This window comes from Neomonachus schauinslandi, chromosome 2, assembly GCF_002201575.2.
Source record: "Neomonachus schauinslandi chromosome 2, ASM220157v2, whole genome shotgun sequence".
NCBI classification, from domain to species: Eukaryota; Metazoa; Chordata; class Mammalia; order Carnivora; family Phocidae; genus Neomonachus; species Neomonachus schauinslandi.
The window spans coordinates 14,686,958-14,693,154 of record NC_058404.1 but is presented as its reverse complement, the minus strand read 5'-3'; the positions used below and the strand labels follow the sequence as shown (position 1 = coordinate 14,693,154).

The 6,197-nt window shown below is 41.9% G+C and overlaps 1 pseudogene; it reads right to left on the bottom strand.

Annotated features, from left to right (window-relative positions):
* Nucleotides 1-678: 678 nt before the first annotated feature.
* LOC110584124 lies at nt 679-5,781 on the bottom strand (annotated as a pseudogene).
* Between the last annotated feature and the right edge of the window lie 416 nt (nt 5,782-6,197).

Below are 6,197 nucleotides of genomic sequence, written 5' to 3'. Positions count from 1 at the left end.
TATTTGTGGATAAAGTGCCAGTTTTAGGGCACCTGGGTGGCTCAGATGGTTAAGCGTCTTCCTTCAGCTCAGGTCATGATCCCAGAGTCCTGGGATCGAGTCCCGCATCAGGCTCCCTGCTCCTTGGGAGCCTGCTTCTCCCTCTGCCTCTCTCTCTCTTTCTCTCTCTGTCTGTCATGAATAAATAAATAAAATCTTTTAAAAAAAAATAAAAAATTAAAAAAATAAAGTGCCAGTTTTATATACAAATCAGTAAGTAAACTTTAAAATCTGCTTTGAAGCACCAAGGGGGACACCTCCCAAAGGCCTTGGAGTAACTGACTGATTAATCTTGCTGGATCAGACTCAGCCTAGGGTCCCCACACTTCGAGCCTTGACTGCCACTAAGAGCCACGGTGAACTCATGGACAGCCATCCTCCCTGCAAAAGCCAAACACGGCCAAGATCTTTCCTAAGAATCTGAGTAGCTTTTGTCTCTGCTTCTTTCTAGGTGAGACAACTAGCATCACTAATCAACAGGCTTGCTTATGAGGTGCTACACAGTTTTAACAATATTATTAATGAATATTATGGATATTTCATAGTGTATCTGGTTTGATACACTTCAAGTAGCTGATTTTTGTGTGTGTGTGAGAAGGAGGGGAAAAATCAGCAAGATAAGAGCACATCTTCATTCACTTATAAGTCAGTATCCACGGTAAAAGAATTCTTTGTTGGACTTGACATCACTCCTATCCTCTGATACTGGCCTCCTCTCTTCTCAAAGAAGTTAGTCTTCCCTTCCAGTGAAATATTCTCCCTAAGGTCAAATGGATTTTCTACTCTGGAAACCTTGCTAAAACCTAGTTCCTACCTAAGTCAGTCTGCCATGAATTCAATATACTGCTTTACTAACGTGCAGTTCATCCCAATGAGCTTCGCGGGCAAGGCCTCTGGGAGGAACTCCTGGTCTATCCTAACGGCATTGATAATTATTTCCTTCACTCTCTGCTCTGAAGGTTTATGGACCAGGTGTTTGAACATCAGGCAGGCAAAGTTGTGGTGTAAACCCTCATCTCTGCTAATAAGCTCATTGGAAAACCGCGAGGCCAGGCATCAGGCTGCATTTCTTGAGCCAGAATATCGACGCAGAAGAACCAAAAAAGGAGATTCCTTCCGTGGCAGCAAAGTCCACATCCCATTCCCCGTAGGTAGCCTCTTTGTCCCCAACCCAACGCAAGGCCCAGTCTGCCTTCTTCCTTCCACAAGGCATTGTCTCGATGGTGTTGAAGAGAAATTCTGTCTCTTTGGAATCTTTAATATAAGTGTCAGTGAGGAGACTACACATCTCAGAATGGATGTTTTCCATGGCAATTTGGAAGCCATAGAAACAGCAGGCTTCTGTCATCTCAACTTCTTGGCCACACCGCTCCACCAAGTTTTCATTTACTATGCCAACACTCGCCGCAAAGAAAGCCAGAATGTGAACGTGGGGTATAAAATCTCTCTCCTCAGGCTTCAGCGATTCCCAGTGTTGAATGTCCTTGGAAAGATTCACCTCTTCAGCTGTCCAAAAGGAAGCCTCAGCTTTCTTACATATCTGCCAAAGATCATGGTACTTCATAGGGAAGATGACAAAGCGAAGAGGGTTTTCTGTCAGTAGGGGCTCGTCCTCCACGCTAGGGGCAAGTATCTTAGTTTTTGGCTCTGGGGCCTCCCAGAAGATCGTCCTGGTGGTCTTGCTGGCCAGCACGCCAGACCACTGAGGGCAGGGGGCGGGAAGGTGTTCTCCTTGTCCTCCAGGCTGAGACCCTTGAGGAGCGGGAACTGGAGCTGCTGCTGCAGCTGGGGGTCCAAGATGGTGGCCAGTGGGAGGCAGAGGGAGAGCATGGCCCAGCAGGGCATGCTTGCAGGTCCTGGGACTATTTATTTTTCCTTTTATATCCTGGTTGACCCATTCACTGTGTAGTAGCATGTTATTTAACCTTCATGTATTTGTAGTTTTTCCAGATTTTTTCTGGTGTCTGACTACTAGTTTCATAGCCTCGTGGTCTGAAAAGATGCATGGTATGACTTTGATGTTTCTGAATTTGTTGAGACTTGTTTTGTGGCCCAATATGTGATCTATTCTGGAGAATGTTCCATGTGCACTTCAAAAGAATGTATATTTTGATGTTTTAGGATGCAGTGTTCTGAATATATGTTAAATCATCTGTCCCAGTGTGTCACTCAGCGTCATTGTTTCCTGGCTGATGTTCTATTAAGATGATCTGTCCATTGATATAAGTGGGAAAAAAAAATAATAAAGTCCCCTATCGATTAGTTCCTTTATGTTTGTTATTGTTTTATGTATTTGGGTGCTCCCATTTTGGGTGCATAAATATTTACAATTGTTATATCTTCTTGTTGCATTATCCCCTTTATTATTATATAGTGTCCTTCTCTGTCTCTTGTTAGTTTTTGTTTTAAAGTCTATTTTGTCCAAAATAACTATTACTACTCCGGCTTTCTTTTGACATCCATTGCATGATAGATGTTTCTCCATCCCCCACCCCTTTTTTTCTTTTAGATTTTATTTATTTATTTGTCAGCGAGCAAGTGCAAGCAGGGGGAGCAGCAGACGGAAGGAGAAGCAGGCTCCCTGCTGAGCAAGGAGCCCAATGTAGGACTAGATCTCTGAGATCATGACCTAAGCCAAAGGCTGATGCTTAACCGACTGGGCCACCCAGGCGCCCCTCACTTTCAATCAACAGTTATCTTTAGGTCTAAAATGAGTCTCTTGTAGGTATCTGCTGCCTACATTCTTGATGGTTTAACTTGTCCTTTGTTTCAATGAGTGACCTTTCAATAATTTTCGTTTTGCCATTTTAGAGTTAACTTCTGTATCTTGAAACAAAAGAACGCTAACCGATATAGGCACTCAAGAAATGGTAAGTTGGGACAACTTTTGTGTTAAGCCAGTTGACAAATGACAACAGGAGCCCTTAAGTGGGAACTTGAGTCATCAAAACTGATGAGTTAATTTGAGGCCCCATCTGATAAGTGCATTTTGTACCCTAAACTCAAGGAAAAGTAAGAATCAAATCAATCCACAAAATACAAATACTTTTTACCACTAAATCACTGAGGCAATTCCAAAGAATATGCTTCTGGAACAAAAGGCAATTCCAAAAGAGGCGGCCTAAAAACGCTTTTGAAGGTGGTAGACTAATGAAATACAGATATTCTTTCCAAATAAAGATACTTTTTCTTTGAAGCACACAAAATTTGTGTTTTGTAAATTTGCTGTTAAAAAAAAAAAACACATAACTGATTTTAGAAGTATACATATTATCTGGAGCAAAACCTGTGCTACTATGTTCCTCATGAACACTTCCCTTTCACCTCTTTAGGATACTTGCAATGAAATATTAGATATTTGAAGTCAGCCAATGTGATTTTTCAAATGCCTAGGATGTATTTAACCATTATGGCTATAAAGAATGTCCAATCATGTGTTTTAATAATTATATATGCCCTTTGGCTAGTTGTTCAGCTATAAATGTTACGATGTATCTGGGGCACCTGGCTGGAGTCAGTAAAGTTTGCGACTCTTGACCTCAGAGTTGTGAGTTCGAGGTTCCACGTTAGGTGTAGAGATTACTTGAAAATAAAATCTTAAAAAAAAATTAAGATGGGGAACACCTGGGTAGCTCAATTGGTTATGCATCTGACTTTTGATTTCCATTCAGGTCATGATCCCAGGATTCATGATCCCAGAATCCTGGGATCAAGCTCCACGTTGGGCTCCCCACTCAGCAGGGAATCCGCTTGTCTCCCTCTCCCTCTGCCCCTCCCCCTGCTCTCTCTCTCTCTCTCTCACTCCCTCTCTCTCTAAAATAAATAAGTAAATCTTTTTAAAAAATAAGATGTATCTTGCTCAACAATGAGAAGTTGACATTTGACATTAGTGAGATCAGTCAGGCAGTAAGTAAAGGAATTTAAGGCAAGGAGCACTTAGTTTATAGCTCTTACCACACACACCAGCCTCATTATGACAAAGATGCAATTCTACTAGCCCCCAAAGAAGTCTTGAAAAACTCAACAATTTGTTTGCTTTGTAGCTATTACTGTACTTCTATTATTTGACCCTTAAGAGAAAGTTCTTATTTAAGGATACTTGGAGGAGAAAGAGGCTCCTTTGGTAGACTGTAAGGATTAAATGGCAGAGAAACTACTTGTGATCAGACATCATTTAAAATGGGGGCGCCTGGGTGGCTCAGTTGGTTGAGCGACTGCCTTCAGCTCAGGTCATGATCCCAGAGTCCCGGGATCGAGTCCCGCATCGGGCTCCCTGCTCAGCGGGAGTCTGCTTCTCCCTCTGACCCTCCCCCCTCTCATGTGCTCTCTCTCTCTCTCATTCTCTCTGTCTCAAATAAATAAATAAAATCTTTAAAAAAAAAAATTAAATTAAAATAAAATAAAATGGGTATATCCATCTTAATTACATCAATTTATTGAGCTGCACTGTGGAGCTCATTTTTAAGCTATACCACTTTCCATTCTGCATCTTGCTCAGCAGCAAGGCAGTCAACACTTGTCATTTATGAAGTTAGAAGGCCAACATTCTTAAGATAAGTGGTGGTGGTGAATTCGAATCTCTATATGGTAGGCAGAATAATGGACCCCCAGGTACCATGTCCTCATCCCTGGAACCTGTGAATATGTTACATTACATGGCAAAGGAGAATGAAGGTTGCAAATGGAATTAATAAAGTTGAACAGATGATCAACTCATCAATGATCTTAAAATAGGGAGATTATCTATGTGAACCTAATGTAATCACAGTGATCCCTCTAAGTGGGAAAGGGAGGCAGAAAGAGTGGAAGAGTAGGTGGAGATGTCAGGGGCAGAAAAAAAGATGTGACAGCAGAAGCAGGGTCAAGATGATGCCATTTGAGGACTCAACCCATCATTTCCAGCTGTGTAGATGGAGAAAGAGGGTAAGGAGCAAGGAATATAAGCAGTCCATGGAAGCTGGAAAAGGCAAACAGATTCTTCCTCAAGGTCCCCAGAAGGGAACACAGAACTGCCAACAACTCGATTTGAGCCCCTGGAGAACTGCATTAGACTTCTAACCTACAGATTTGTATTGTTTAAGCCACCATAATTGTGGTAACTTTTTATAGCAGCAGTAGAAAATCAGTATGTTGTTAATATTTTAGTTTGTCAGTTGTAGGTCAAGACTCAGTGGGAAAGCTTTGCTTTGATATATGATGGCATAGATTCCCTTACAATAAGGGATAGAATTTTAAATTCTAAAAAGCCACCGAAGTCTACACAAAGTTCATAGGTCCATTGGATGGGAACAGAGTTGATTGAGCTGATCTTGTATTATTTTCTATATACCAGTCTTTCCCCTCCTGCTTTAAACTGACAGAGATCAAAAGGGGTCAGCGGGGTGCCTGGGTGGCTCAGTCGTTAAGCGTCTGCCTTCGGCTCAGGTCATGATCCCGGGGTCCTGGGATCGAGCCCCGCATCGGGCTCCCTGTTCCTCGAGAAGCCTGCTTCTCCCTCTCCCACTCCCCCTGCTTGTGTTCCCTCTCGCTGTTTCTGTCAAATAAATAAAATCTTCCAAAAAAAAAAAAAAAGGGGGGGGTCAGCAATTTTCTCTTTCACTATTCTCCCTGAACCAACATCACACTGAAATTTATGGGATGTCCAACTTCTGGAGTACATACTATCTTCCGTGGTTTTAGAAAGTAAAACTCTTAAAACTTTCCATTTATGTTAGCTCACCTCAGCAAAGCTAATGACCAAGAGAGAATTAATGGAGCAAAGAAACAGATCAAAGGGAAACTGAGAGAGGGATGGGGGGTTACATCGAATGTGCAGAAGCAAACCTGATAATTAAGGCACATTATCTGTCTGTAGGAGAGAACACAGAGCAGACTCTCAGGGTTATTCCATACCTGAGCTGACATAATTCTTCATCTGCCTAATTCCTGAATTGCCCCCAAGCTTTGTGAATAGAGGGAAAAAAAAAATCCTTAACATAACCCAAGTAGCCTTGCTTCACCTGATATGATTTGATTTTAGGCTATTGTCTTAAAATAATTCTTCCTAGAGAAGAACGTGTTGGGCAAAGTAACTCATGACCAAGTATGTATAAATAGTGCCCCCAGCGTGGTCAAGTACTTTAACATATGCTACTCCCAAGAACAGTTTGTTAGAATTT